The 16262-nt window shown below is 36.0% G+C and overlaps 1 pseudogene; it reads left to right on the forward strand.

Annotated features, from left to right (window-relative positions):
* The window catches only part of LOC102030370, a 20716-nt pseudogene extending 4667 nt beyond the window's left edge, over window positions 1–16049 (forward strand).
* Window positions 16050–16262: the final 213 nt, after the last annotated feature.

Genomic DNA, 16262 nt, shown 5'->3' on the forward strand with positions numbered 1-16262 from the left:
CACACACACACACACACACACACACACACACACACAAGATGGCCAGGACAACTGCATTGCTAATTTCTATTGCTTTCTTGAAAGTAACAGTTGATATCATTCTTGCATGTCTGTATTTGTTTATCTGAGTAACCAATACAAAGATAATAGTATGTAATACAGCAACTGTTGTTAATTTTTTTCACCTTGTCTGAAATTCTGTATTGCTTTTATTGGTTTTATGTTGTTTCACTTATGTCTGTGTGTTTGTTAATATGTTTTAGTGGCCAAGTAGGTACTTTACCAAGGGATGTTTGAAGATACAGAAATGGTGATTTCCAGGGTTTTAAGATCTTGGTTCCGGGGCTGGGGATTTAGCTCAGCGGCAAAGCACCTGCCTAGCAAGCGCAACGTCGTGAGTTCGGTTCCTGGTACCAGAGAAAAACCAAAAAAAAAAAAAAAAAAAAAAAAAAAAAAAAAAAAAATCTTGGTTCCATACCTGGAAGTTTCAGTTTCATTTTTGTGAGTTTTCCATAGTCAAAGGAGTCAAAGCATATGTTCTCAAGGATAAAAGTAGACCTCAATTTGCAGTGGTTCAAAGTATTTCTGGGCATCTTTAACCCATTGCAAGAATATGGAGGACAAATTTGTTGTAATAGGTATGAATGCAAAGTATATATACAAAGATAGACATTTGTTTGTAGCCTGTGAAGCATATCACATTTTTTGTAATAAAGTCTCATAAACATGGGTGTGTCAAACCAGTGTTTATTCTTTAGAATATTTCTATTGATGGATTATTAATTTTAATTTCATGAGTTTTATTGTATTAAACTATCAGCGCTTAAGAGGAAAAAATCAGAAAAATAAAGTGTATTCTTGATATTTATTGAGAGTTTATAAAACATCAAAATTTTCAACATTGTTTTTTAGTGTACATAATCTAAAAAAGAACAACAGAAATATGTTCCTGTACAAACTACAATGAAAATACCAACAGCACTCTACCAAAAAAAATCTTTACTTCAACTATCACACCTAAGATAGGCTTCATACATGACAACAGCACATTCTGTACACACATATGGCTTACACTGACAGCACAAGTGTTGGGCTTCCCTGGCCATTTTGTAGGACATACTTGACATCTTGATGTTTTGTCAGGAGGACTTATTATATTGTCCAATTTGTAGTTAACAGGACCATAAAATATCAAAAATATAAAGTTTTAGGTTCTTAATATATATTGGATATTTAGAATAAGCATCAACATTTTCACAACAGCTGTGTACTTGCTTCCAAAACCTAATATCAGAAATAAAACCCTATGTGAACTATAATACAAAAAGAAGTCTACTACAGAAATAATTATTACTTCAACTATCACACCCAAGGCAAAGCAGTCTTCACACATGAAAAACACATGTTTCATGCACTCATCTCACTTATACTGACAGCATATGTGGTTAGCTTTCCTTTCCTACTTGGCAGGCCATTCTTGTCACCTCTCTTCCATTCCAGTTTTGTTAGGAGCTTCCTACTGTGTTGTACAATGTGCACTTGGCAGGGAAATAAGATATAAATAAAATGAAATATCAAATGTGTAATGAGTGTTTAGAATAGACATCAACATTTTCACATTCTCTCTTTACTTGCTTACAAAACTTAGATAACATCAGAAATAAAAACCTATGTGAACTACAATGAAAATACAAACAGAACTCTACAGCAAAAATATCTTTGCTTCAATTGTCACTCACAAGGCAGTCTTCAAAAATGAAAACTGCATCTTCCCTACATGAGTATCACTTAGGCTGATAACATGTATGTTTTGTTTTCCTGTCACTTTTTCTAGGGCACAGTTGACATCTTTTAGGTTTTTCTGTTATAATATCTTTGGGATGCTGTTCCTGCCTGTTCACCTGTCATCTGACCAGTGTGCTTCACATTTTTTTACATAGCTGCCTGAGGAGAAACACTTTATTTTTCCTTTGCTGTTAATGATCTCTTACGAATTCCATTCTCAATCCTCGAAGAAAATTTCTCTATAGTATTTTGTACTTGTTATTTTCTTTGTAAACTATCCAATTATTGATGCCACATGTTTAGGATCAAGTAAAACAGAACCATTGGCCAGTGCTTTGTGTTTTGAGTGACATCATAGTTGTTGCATAACTCATAAACAACATCTACTCTGCCTTTGGTTTTCTTGTAGAAAGTTCCCATCTCAGGCTTCTATTTCTTGGGGTTTTCCTATCAATATTTCTATCAGGGTGCAATGTTGACATCAGCAATACTAGTTTGCATTTCTTTGCCACATATCAGGTCAATGTAAGTCTTTCTGAAATCCAAGGATTGTTCTATACAATCCTTTGTTTTGAAATTGCATTTCATTTGGAATTTCTGCTTTGTTCCTGTGTATAGTTCTTGTGTTGGTCAACTTGTGCTCTGTTAGCATATGTAACATCAATTGGAAACTGGTAAACCAATTGTTGAATGTCACATTCCAATTCGTTGGGAAATGGAAGCAACAAGTCTGTTCACAAAATCATTCAGTTTACTACTATAAAAGTAAGGACCTGATGGTTGAGTTGCAGGATAAATTTCTAAATTGAAAACATAATAAGCCTTCACACCTCTAAGGCATAAATTTTTATGCCATATTTTTATATATTACACTTCCATAATTCTTTTACATTCCTATGATTTCCAAGAGAAAAACCCTGCTAAGTAGAGCAGACTCATGAATGCTTTCCATTCAGCTAGTGAGGTGTCATAATAAATACATTTTTGAATATAGGTATGGGTTCACACAGAACATTTTACTGGTATTTTAGTGTTTGTATATTTCACAGCATCTTGAGGCATTTCATCTGTTCCAATTTCCAATGTTGGATGGCATCCTTTTCACCCATGCCAAGACCCTCATTATATTTTCAGGTCTTGTTCTAACATTGGATTTTTCCATTTGGTTGTGTGACCATTTTGCAACATTTCAGTGAATCAAATGTGTACTTGCATTGCTATTATCTTTATCGTGTAAATCAAGGAGGTCTGCATTCCCCATGTCTCTATCAGTCCATCCTTGCTCTGTTTCACTGTCACAGGAATTTTGGCTCACAGGGCTAATGTCAAAGTCATCATAATCATCATACACCCACACCACTCTTCTGTTATAAAAACATGTATTTTACCTTAATGGATCAACTTCATCATCCACGCATGAGTAATCTGATGATTCACCTTTGACCACCTCCAAAACTCACAAATATGGTTTTTACTGTGACATTTTACTGAATTGTGTTACTTCTATCAGAAAAATGAGAAGGAAACTTTTTAAAAAACAACTCCTAGAGTGCTGCGCATATATTGTACCCGCTGTGGTGCTCAAGTAAACATCTGCAAAACCTGATAAACAGAGCATCCTGGTTTGACAATTTTGCACATGTGCACACACCTTATCTTTCATCTTGCAAGTAGATAAGCGCAAAGATTGTTTCCTGGATGCCTCAGGCAAAGGTACTGAGACACACAGTCAGCTATTACATTAAAGTAAAAATTTATATGAGAAAAATAAGGGATGTGTTTATGGAATAGAGTGTTAAGATCCATGGGCCTAGATATGACAGTGGGAATGTGTGTGTGTATATATATATATATTTTTTTTTTTTTCCCCAAATTGATTTAGGATAAGGATGAGGGAAAATGAGGAGGTCTGGAAACATAGGTGGTATGGTTTCATTTAAAATGTCACACAAAACTCTCATGTATTTGGAAATTGATTGGATTATAGGAGTGCTACACTCATCATTGGATTCATCAGTTGATGAGTTCATAGCTAAATGTGTTTTTGGGTGGTGGAATCTGGTAGGAGGGGGCAGGTCACTGGGGGAATATAGCTTGGAAGTATGCATTCTTATTCTTGGTTCCTCCATTTTGTTTCTCTGCTTCCTGACCATCATGGTATGAGCAGCTTCCTCCCACCATGCTCTTACAGTATGCCATTTCTGCCTTGGAGCTTATTGACCATGGACCAAACTCACTGAAAGTGGAAACCAAAATAAATCACTCCTGTTTTAGGTTGTGAGTATTGGGTATTGCACTTCAGTGACAGCAAAGTTACTAATACAGTGAGAAAGTGACTAACAGAATTGGAAAGTGAATTGTTCAGAAAGTGTAGGATTACTGGTAGTAACCATTAAAGACTCATTGCAATTGGTGGACATAAATTGAAAATTTATCTGACATTACTGCCTATTTTATGTGGCTACAGATAGCTACAAGGGTGAAATATTTGGTAGGCAAGAAGTTGGATTTAACTAGCATTGTCACTTGGCTAAGTGAATACAAGCAAGTTAAAAGAGGGCAAGTGAATTAACCTCAGATTTGAAAAACAAAGAAAGAAGATAGGACATTAATGGAATGAGGGGCAATAAAATATTAGAAGGTCAGTTAGTGGAGTTGAATAATTCTAAAATTTGAAACAGTAAATGGAATGAGTGACTATTCAAATAAATCCATCATTATATCCTGCAGATAACCAAATACATGGCTAATCTATCTTTTTTTTTTTTTTTTTTCAAACTCATGGCCTTGCGCTTGCCAGGCAGGCACTGTGCCACTGAGCTAAATCCCCAGCCCTGACTAATCTATCTTTTAAGAAATACCTATACCTAGTTGAAGTAAACACATTTTTGGTCTTTATATGTGTGCTGCTTTCTAACTGGTTCACCTTCAAGAAATCTGGAGTCTTGCAAATACATTGCATTCATTGTAGCTAGGTAGTCATAAATGTCAATCCTCACTCTCTTGCAGTGTGGTTATAGGCCCAGTGGTCCCTCTGACCTTGAGGGAGCACACAGACTTTTCTTTCTGCAGAAAATTCTTTGTCCACCACTCTTTGGTTACTTTTACTTATCCATTAGATCTCTGTTCCAGTTTCAGTTCCTGAGGAGAACCTTCTCTGACTTTTCTGCTTATATCAGAGCTCTATATTGCAATAACCTTCACTTCACTGTAGGACCATTTTATGATTTCAGTTTCACTTTTCTTTATGTAACTGTTTGATTAACAGTTGTCTTCTCTGTTATCTGTAAGACCCCAAGACACAGCAGTGCTATGCATTACAAACAGCTAGCACAATGTTATGGGTTGATATGATTTCTTTTTCCTCTAAAGGCCATGTGGTAAAGACCTTGTTTCTAGCTAACATTTAGGAGTTAGGGTCTAGTAGAAGGAAGCAAGATCACTCCAGATGACCCGTGAAAAGGGTACTGGGAAGTTGGCTGTCCTCTTTTCTCTGCTCCTTAGTCACCATGACTGAGAAGCTTTGACACACAGTCTATTCCCTCCCATGATGTCTTGTCTCATCACTGGCACAAAGTGATAGGACTAAGCAGCCATGAACTAAAATTTCTGAAACCATGAGTCAAAATAAATCTTTCCCCTTTGTAAGCTGTTTGTCTCAATTAGTTTCTTACAACAATAAAATCTGCTAACATGGGGTATTCAAGAAATTTTAGTAAAATTAATGAATGAGTTTTATGCTATTATTTTGATAGTAAGTGCATTCAGAGTTCTCTCTATATGATGTTTGTCTTACATTGCATGTTTTGAAACTGTGAAGATTTACATATAGATGGCATTCTTTAATTTTTGTGTTTTTTTCTTGTTTTGTTTTGTTTGCTTTTTTCCTGTACCAGGAATCAAACTCATTATCTTGTGCTTGCCAAGCAGGCACTGTGTTGCTGAGTTAAATCCCCAGCCCATTTTGTGTTATCTTTAGGGGCAGTAATCATGGATACCCTTAAACTTTTTTCCTCTCTGTTACTCAATATCATTTGATTTTATTATTTTTTGTTCTTCTAGTCATCACCTTTATTTTCAAAAGATAATTCTTAATTAATCTCATTTAAAATGAACTGTTAATTCTCTCTGACTGTGAAAGGCAGAGACCTATCTTTGCACTATATTTCCCTTCTTATTTTTTACTAATATTTTTTTCACTGCCATACTTTGTTACATTTGTATTCTGTTGTTTATGTATAAACTCAAGAAATGTTTGACACTATGCTTCACAACTTTCACTATTGTTATCTATTCATTTTTAATTAGTGGTGTCTATTCTCTAATAGTTTTCTTCATTAAAATCATGGAGGGGCTGGGGATTTAGCTCAGCGGCAAAAGCGCCTGCCTGGCAAGCGCAAGGTCATGAGTTCGGTTCCCGGTACAGGAGAAAAAACAAAAAAAAAAAAAAAAAAAAAAAATCAATGGGAATCTTATTGTCTAGGTTTTTCTGTTCTTGGAGCATTGTTTGTTTTGTATGTAAGAAGCTTGATAATTTCAGTTGCATCTGCCTTAATATAGCCATGCTATAACATTTATTTTCTAGGTCAGTGGTGGCAACTCTATAGCACACATGCCATTTGTTCTTCTTTTAAGACAAAAGATATTAATGTATGAGTTGTTTTTACTAAACTGAAACCTCAGTACTCAGGTTTAATTGTACTGTTGGCACGTTTTGACAAATAAGTGGGTTTTGGGTTGTGATTTGCACATGTGTCTCTAAAAGGTTCACCATCACTGTTCCAGGTAAAGATAAGCTTCTTAGTCCCTAAATTTAATAATTCCTTCATTTAGGAAAAATTTTATTGTTGAATTTTTCTTTATCAAATATTAAGAATTCTTAAGAAATAATATTTTTTTCATTCCTTGTATCTGTATCTTTAAAATGCTTACGTTTTCTGTCTCCTTTTGCTCAGGATACTTAAGTCTGCTATTACAGCTTGGATTATTTGCAGCCACACCATATGCTTTTCTCCTCACTTTTTTTCATTGATTTTACACATTCTTCATTTTTATCATAGTTTTCTTTTTAAATTACATTTTGAATTTTCCAAAATTAATTTTTATTCCTTTATATTTTCTGTCATGTATTTCTTTCATTCCTGTCTTCCAAATGCCACTCCAAAGAAGAAAATCTATTGAAAAATTCTTAGAAAAATTATTCTTAAGTTTTATTTCTTTGTAGCATAACCTTTTTATTATGTATATGCTATCTGACTTTTTTTTGTTTTTTTTTTGTTTTGTTTTGTTTTGGTTTCTCTCCGGTACCAGCAATCGAACTCACGACCTTGCACTTGCCAGGCAGGCGCTGTGCTGCTGAGCTAAATCCCCAGCCCCTATCTGACTATTTTATATCACATTCTTTTTTCTCTTCTTATAGTATTTTCATATTAGTCCAATCTACTTAAGTTTCATAAGTGGCAAGTAATAGTTTTCTATATTTGTGGGATGCAATATGATGTTTTGATCTATGGGTACACTTGGAAATATCCAATCAAGCTAAGTAACCTATTTATTACATTACCAACCTGTAACGTTTTATGGTGAGAATATTAGAGTAAATTTTTTGAGAATATTGAAATATACAATTCATTGGTACATAGTTGTGCTCATCAAGCAGGGCAATAGAACACTGAAACCGATTCTTATGGTATAACTGAAACTTTGTGGCCTTTAATCAATTTCTCCTCATTCCTTTCTTCTATCCCTTCCTAACATTATGCTATCAGTCTTTGAATATTCTAGACATCTGTGAAAGGGTATTGTGGAGGAGTTGACTGTTGTATGATAGAAGGCATATGAATTTTAGAAGACTGCAGAACACCTTTTCTGTTGGGGAGATTCTTGAGGGCTATTAGTTTGAAGTAAAACTCTATTTGTTAATTTTATAATATTGTATATCTTGTGACTTTTCCTTTTTTTCTCAGCATTCAATGGGAATTGACATTTCTCTGTCTGACCCCTCCTATTGCCTTTTTTATATTTCCATTACACACTAAATGTCTAATAACTCTTGAATGTTATGTATAAACATTTCTCTTTATGTTTTTCTTTCCTGACACTGTGGAGTGAGAGTTCACATGCTCTAGTATTTCCATTGTAAGTAGAGATCACTAGTCTTTGCTCTCTGGTACTTATCTCTGATGAGATGGCTAAGCTTTCTGACTAGCTTAAAATTTTCAGATGTATGTGTTTTTAAAATTACTTTTATTCTTTTATTTTAAAAAATAAAAGAAGGAAAAACATATTAACAGACAGACATCCATTTACAAAATAGCATAAGAACAATACAAACAAAACAGTGTTACAGACAAACACTGTTGTAGGAAATTAACCATGATTGTTGTATTACTTATTGATATCTTCAAAGTGGTTTCTCAGGAAAACAAATAGAGACATACAAGATTGATCAAACAAGTAATCATTAACTGTTCCTTTCTGTAGAGCAACAGAAGACAGCAGTACAATTATGTTAGCTATCCTGTATATACATACTTACATAATTTATCCTTCTTTCCCTTTTCTTTTCCCACATCCCAGTCGCCCTTTACTTTTGAGCATTTTCCTTTCTTTTCACAATGTTTATCATACCTCCGAGTTTTTATTCACTCTTTCCGGCCTTACACTAGTGAGACAATACAATGCTTATACATGCAGGTCTGATTTCTTTCACTTATGAGTATGGTCTCTAGTTGTGAGCATTTCCCTATGAAATGTTTGAGTTTATCTTTCTTTATAGCTGAGTAATATTCCATTATATAAAAGTACCACAAGTTTTTTTATCCAGTCCTCAGTAGATGGACACTGGGGTTGCTTCCACATTTTAGCAATTACAAATTGTGCTGCTATGAGCATGGGTGCACATGTATTGCTGTGATATGATGTTTTCAGATCTTCTGGGAAAATATGCAGAAGGAGAATAGCTGGGTTGACTGGGACCTCTAGCCCTAGTTTTCGGAGGAATCTCCGAACTGATTTCCACAGTGGCTTATGTGTTTTATTTTGGCATTCAATCTTCTCTTATTTCAATCTTTATTATGCACAATTTTTTCTTCATATGTTGTGGTTTGCAGTGTAGGTATTTCTTATTTTCTTTAAACATGGAACTTACATTTACATTTCTTCTCCTGGTTTAAAGGAAGAGAAAGAAAGAAGTGATTAAAGTTGTGATACTTAAACTGGAAATTTCAATTTATTTATATAATTAAGTATCATTTTGGTTATTGTTTAATTTTATAAATGAACTAAGTCAGACACAGAAAGACAAGTACTACATGATTTCACTTCTATTTGTGGAATCTAAAAATGCTGATCCTATAAATGTTGAGTGTAGAATGGCCTTTGCCCCGAGGCAGCTAGCAGTGAAGTGGAGAGAGGAATGGGAAAATGTTAATCAATGGGTACTAAGTCATACTTACATATAAGGAGTCTGACATGTCATATGGTAGATGAGTTTAAATAACAATTATGGAGTTGACAGGCAGATTGCCTGCGCAACATTACCCTATAGTCCCGCTGTCTTGCTGAGGCTTTCTTTCTGGCCCTTCCTGCATTGGTCCCGTTGACTGAAGATGAAAAGGTCCCAGAAAGATGTTGACACCTGCTCACCTCTGTTGTCATCCTGCTCACCACCAGCTGTTCCCAAAAAAGCAAAATGTCCTTAACATTTCCCTTTGTTTTCTGACAAATGGGGCTTGTATCCTAAGAGGAAGAGAACCAGATGAGATTCTCAACTTACTGCTTTTTCTTTCCCTTTCTTCTTCCTTCCTTTCCATCTTTCCTTTCCTTCTTTCCCTTTCTCTCTCTCTTTCTTTCTTTCTTTCTTTCTTTCTTTCTTTCTTTCTTTCTTTCTTTCTTTCTGTCTTCTTTCTTCTTCCTTCCTTCCTTCCTTCCTTCCTTCCTTCCTTCCTTCCTTCCTTCCTTTCTCTCTTTCTTTCATACTGGAAGTTGAACCCGGGGCCTTACACTGTATATATCCCCAGCCCTTTTTAGTTTTTAAGTTTTATTTTTTAAAGTATATTTATTTAAAATTATACATATATATATATTTCCTTGAGTTTTATATTTTATTTCACTTATTTTGTGGTACTGGGAATTGAACTCACAGTCTCTTGATGCCAGGCAAGCGCTGTACCACTGAACCCCAGCCCTGCTTTATTTTATAATTATATATATTTCTTGAGACTGGGTCTCACTAAGTGGCTAAATTGCCCAAGCTGTATTCAAATTTCAAAAGCCTCATGGATCAGCCTCTCAGAACATTGGGATTACAAGCCTGGCTTTGATTTTAGAAACAGAGTGTTTCTTGTCTGAGTAGGGAGTAGAGGCGGATAGTGCTATACTAATATCTCCCTGGTGCGCAGTCTTCCATGTGTTCATTCTTGCTTCCCATTTTCTAAATGTTAATGGAGCAGACCTTATCCTGCTTGGTGCTTGAGACACTGTGGTGACAGCTCAGGCCTTGTTCCCATGATATGGTACTCACAGCTCAGTGGGGGAGGTAGATGCATGACTAAGTAAGAAATAAGCAGCAAGGCTGGGATAATTTGGGCCACAAAGAGCATAAGAGGCCTATGGGATGGGCCAGGGAGCTTGGGAATTCTGGAGAATGACTAGGCTCCAAGATAGTGACTTGGATGTGTAGGGGAGTGAGTGTGAGGCCCAGAACAGAAAAGAATTCAGTGTAGATAGGGCCATGAGAAATTGCACACTTGAAGGACTTTTCACTAACCACTGTGTCCATCACCGAGCCTGGCTCTGTCAATAGTTTTTAAATAAACAAATAGAGGGGAAGGTGATGATATGAAACTAAACCTGGGTATTCGGGGAAGAGGCTGGGGCAAGATGGGGTGGGGGAAGTGGTGGGCCAGGATAGGCTGAGAGGAGGAGATTCATGGGTCTCACCATCAAGTTAGACTGTGGTGGTGATGGTGGACATCTAGGATGAGGTTCAGGGCTCTCACCTGGGGCATGCATCTGGATGGGACAGATCTTGAAATGGGGACATGGGAGAAAGGGCAACTTTAGGGCAAATGTTGATAGTGGTAGTTTTACTTCCTCCCTTCCTATCCTTATTCCTTTTATTTCTCTCTCCTGTCTAATTGCTCTGGCTAGTGGTTCCAGAGCTATATTGAACAGGAGCGGTGACAGCAGACATCCTTGTCTTGTTCCCGATTTTAAAGTAAAACCTTTCAGTTTTGGTCCATGTAGAATGATGTTGGCTGTTGGATTGTCATAGATGACTTTAATAAGGTTGAGGTAAAGACCATGTATTCCTATTTTCTATAGAATTTTTATCATGAATGCATGTTGGATCATGTCGAGAGCTTTTTCTACATCTATTGAGATGATCATGTGGTTTTTGTCTTTGGCTCCATTGATATGGTGTATAACATTTATAGATTTGCAGATACTGAACCAACCCTGCATCCCTGGAAGGAATTAGACTTGGTCATGATGTATGATTTTCTTGATAATTTGCTGCATTGTATTTGCTAGTATCTTATTGAGTATCTTTGCATCTATATTCATTAAGGAGAGTGGTCTGTAGTTCTCTTTCTTGGTTGGGTCTTTCTCTGGTTTTGGTATCAGTATTAGGCTTGCCTCCAGGAATGAGTTAGGAAGAATTGCTTCCTTTTCAATTTCACTGAAGAGTTTGAGGATAGTTGGTATTAAATCTCTGAATTTCTTGCAAAATTCTGCTGTGAATCCATCAGGGCCTGGGCTTTTCTTTGTTGGTAGGTGTATAATCCACTTTTTCAATCTCATTAATTGATATTGGGTTATTCAGGAGTTTGATATCTTTTTGACTCAATGTTGGTAATTCGTACATATGTAGGAATCTGTCCATCTTTTCCGAGTTTTCTATGCTATGGGAGTAAAGATTTTCTTTTTTTTTTTTTTTTTTTTTTTGGTTTTTCTCCGGTACTGGGAACCGAACTCACGACCTTGCACTTGCCAGGCAGGTGCTTTGCCACTGAGCTAAATCCCCAGCCCCTGGGAGTAAAGATTTTCAAAGTAGGTATTAATGATCTTCTGAATTTCTGTGGAATCTGTAGTAATTGTATTCATTTCTTATTGCATGAATCTGAGTTCTTTCCTTCCTTTTCTTGATAAGGTTTTGCTAAGTATTTACCAACTTTATTTATTCTTTCGAAGAACCAACTCTTTGATTCAATTTTTGGAGGGTTTTCTTTGTCTCAATTGCATTAATTTTCTTCCCTAATCTTTATAATCTCCTCCCTTCTTTGGACTTTGGGCCTGACTTGTTCTTCTTTTGCTAAAAGTTTAAGATGTAGCATTAGGCTACTTATTTGTTCTCTTTCTGTTTTCCTTATGTGTAAATTCACCGCTATGAATTTCCTTCTGAGGACTGCTTTCATTGCATCCCATAGATTCTGGTAAGTTATATTTACATTTTCATTTGTTTGTGGGTATTTTTTAATTTCCTCTTTAATTTCTTCTATGACCCATTGGTTGTTCAGGAGGTTGTTGTTTAATTTCCCCGTGTTTATGGAGATTTTGGAGTTCCTTTCATCGTTAATTTCCAATTTCATTGCACTGTGTTCAGATAATATGCACAGGATAATTTCAATTCTTTGCATTTTAGAAGGTATGCTCTATGGACTAGGATGTGGTCTACTTTAGAAAAAGACCCATGTGCTGCTGAGAAAAGTGTGTATTCTGATGTTGTGGGGTGGAACACTGTATACAGCTACTAAGTCCATTTGTTCACAGCTTTGGTTCAGATCTGTTATTTCTTTGCTGATTTTTTGTACAGTTGACCTATACTCTTTGTTTAAATGCAGCTCAATGTCAAAGTCAGAAGCAACTATGAATCAGTAAATTTAAAAGTGAAAGACTGATCTTATTTAGGTTTTCTTTTCAAAAATCTATGTTCCCAGACATAAAGACTACTTGATTTAATACTCTCTGCAAGTTCTTCACTTTCTCTTTTCCTTTTAGGCTTTATGTTTAGTTTTATTTTTCTTTATTACTGGGAACAGTTTTCCTAATTTCCTCCTCTTTATTACAGTTCTGATCTTCGGACTAGTCCCTTTTCTGTGCTCCAGTTTTTCTGTATCTCAGATTATTCTATAAACTTGAGGAAAATAAATGAAATGCTGGTGTGATAGTTATCTCATCTCCAGAAAAAAAAAACAACACAAGATAAGGTAAATCCTTTTTTACTTGTATGTCATTTGTCAAAGCTTGTGTAAATTTTAGAATGAAACATTTTCCCTCTGTTTGGTTACTATAAGTTTCCTCTTATGCATGTTGAACATGTTGAAAATGATGTAGGGACGAGAACGAAGAGTACTAGAGGTCTTTGACTTGAATGCATAGCCTTTCTGCACAGTGGGGTCATTAGTTAAATTAATTAAACTTGTCAATGAAGATGTATATATTCACTTCCTCCATGTGACTGAATATATGAGACAGAGACATAAGACAGTTAATAGACAAATTTCTCTTTGTATTATTTGATTTAAGTTATAGTATGAACATGTCATATATCTTTTTTCTATTTTTTCTCATTAATTCCTAAAATATCAGTAATGTCTCAGTCCATTGTGTTCCTTCCATCCTCCTGATGTTCTTATGTGTGTCCAGCTCTTGAATGTCTACTGCACCTCTACACTAAATTTTCATCAGCTTTGCTACTCATTTCACATATGTCACATACCACTTTAGACTGTTTTTGTTATATGTACAATTCATGTCTTTTCATCTTGGTTTAATTGATTTGAAGGAGTAAGAAGAAGAGCAAATCAGTATGAAGGAAAGAGAGAAACTGCAGAGTTACCTTGCATCTTCATTAGCTACTTTAGATATGTGCCTTAGCAGGAACTCTAGTGAAATCACCCATGCACATTTACTAGATTGAGAGAAAGCCTTATATGACAGACGGTACAAACTGTTTATAAAATAATTATAGGGTATAAAATTATTTATAGCTTTGTAATTATGAAATATTTATTCATAAAACTATATTTGTAGTTTATAATTATGAAGTTACTTATAGCTTTGTAATTATAAAACTATTTATAGCTTTGTAATTATGAAATGTTGTGTAGAACTGAAGGCAGTTGATAGCAGTGAACATCAGAAAGTCTGTTATATAATAGTGATTTATTAAATGAAAGTCCACCTGCTTCTTTTGTTGTACTGCAGTTGAGGGCTCACCAATTTTACATACCCCATCTTTATTTAGTCTCAGAATATGATCTATCTCCATCCAGTCTCAGTTCATTTCTCAGGCATTTCTTATTCCAAGTGATGACCCTCTGTTAATCAGATTCTTTTTCTCTTATCCCTAATTTGTTTTAGACATTCGTGAATGCAAAAAGAGGAAGGAATGGGATTATGAGAATATGCATGAAGGGTATATAGAATATATTGGAAATGCAGAATAGTGAATATCGCAGATTGTTTACACACCTGAGAATGTCATGAAGAGTCATGAATATTTTATTCTTTTCTTAATTTATAATTTGAAAACAGGCCACTATTTTGTATTGGAGACCCTTTCCATGGTGTCAGTTATTGAGGACCTCTGCAGTGAGTCATCAATCTCTTGCCAAGTGTGATGGCAGACTGGTGAGAAAGAAAGAAGGAGCAAGAGACAAAATAAGGGCACAGCAAGGATCTGGGATGATCAGTTGTTCGTGGGGAACAAAAGACCATGAGGCACCTAGAATCTTGACATTTATTCATTACATCTGAGTCAAGGACAATAGGTGAAGGGCCGTGGGTGTTTCCGGGAACAGTAATGGTGACTATGATGGGCTAGGAAGAAGAACCAAGCATTCTTAGAAGAAAAAAGATGAGACGGAGGGCAATAAGGAAGTTGTAGTATCCCCAGGTACCTTGCTGTCTTCACAGCAGGCCTTAAATCGCCCTGAGAAAGCCACAGTTTTCATTAGCTCTAGGGTTTCCAGCTTTGACGAGAAAAGAGCAGGGAATTTCTGTATTCCAACTTGCCACAAAGGCTAGGAAAAGGACAAACTTGAATGTTCACTACACTCAATTTATAATTCATGGTCCCCAATAATTTTGCAAGTGTTTGTCATAGACTTAAATCATGTCTCAATTCATACATTATAATAATATTATGTTGAATTTTATTATTTTTGCAGTTGAGGAATTGCAGAATGGTATACCACTCATTCATAATAAGAACACTGTAACATCAGCAATTTTAGCATACACGATCACATTCATAGTCATAATTCTCTCCTCATTCCCTTAATTCTCATTTACTTGGTTTCAGCCCTGTTGGTTGGATCAGTGGATGAAGGGAATCATTCTGTGGTGTCTGAGATTGTGTTTCTGGGACTCACTCGCTCTTGAGAGTTCCAGCTCCTCTTCCTGGTGCTCACCTCTGTGCTTTATATGGTAAGCATGAGTGGAAAAATTGTCATTGTGCTTTCTGTGACTACTGACCCTTACTTACACTCCCCCATGTACTTCCTGCTGGCAGGCCTCTCCTTCATTGACTTGGGAGCCTGCTCTGTCACTTCCCCCAAGATGATCTGTGACCTTTTCAGAAAGCGCAAGGTCATCTCCTTTGGGGGCTGCATCACTCAGATCTTCTTCATTCATGTGATTGGTGGTGTGGAGATGGTGTTGCTCATGGCCATGGCCTTTGACAGGTATGTGGCCACATGCAGACCTCTGCACTACCTGACCATCATGAGCCCAAGAGCATGCATTTTGTTTATGGGTGCTGCCTGGGGCCTTGGTGTTATTCACTCACTTTTCCAACTGGCATTTCTTATTAATTTACCTTTCTGTGGCCCTAATGTGTTGGACAGCTTTTACTGTGATCTGCCTCTGCTTCTCAGACTGGCCTGTACAGACACTAACAAATTGCAGTTCATGATCACTGCCAATAGTGGGTTTGTCTGTATTGGCTCTTTCTTCATACTTCTCATCTCATATGTCTCTATCCTGTTCACAGTTTGAAGACATTCCTCAGGTGGCTCGTCCAAAGCCCTGTCCACTATGTCAGCTCACATCACTGTAGTCATTCTTTTCTTTGGTCCAATAATAATTTTTTATACATGGCCACACCCCAATTCATAGATAAACAAATATCTTGGTGTATTTGATGCAGTTCTTACTCCTTTCCGAATCCAGTCATCTACACATTCAGGAATAAAGAGATGAAGGCAGCAATAAAAAGAGTATGTAAATGGCTGGTAATTTATAAGATTTCATAAATGATTTGATAAATCTTATGTCATTAAGTGTGATGTAGCTATGTGATAAACTTTCCGTTATGTTTTAGTTTATGAAACTTTGAGACATCAGATGTTGATTTGAATGCCATTAGATCTTTAATTCATGTCCGATGAATATATCTATTTCTTGTGAAGAATGAATCATGAATATAGTTCATTCCTTTATCTGTGGTTATCCCTTTTAATATCCTT

This window comes from Chinchilla lanigera, unplaced genomic scaffold, assembly GCF_000276665.1.
Source record: "Chinchilla lanigera isolate Chin_1 unplaced genomic scaffold, ChiLan1.0 scaffold00213, whole genome shotgun sequence".
Taxonomy (NCBI): Eukaryota; Metazoa; Chordata; class Mammalia; order Rodentia; family Chinchillidae; genus Chinchilla; species Chinchilla lanigera.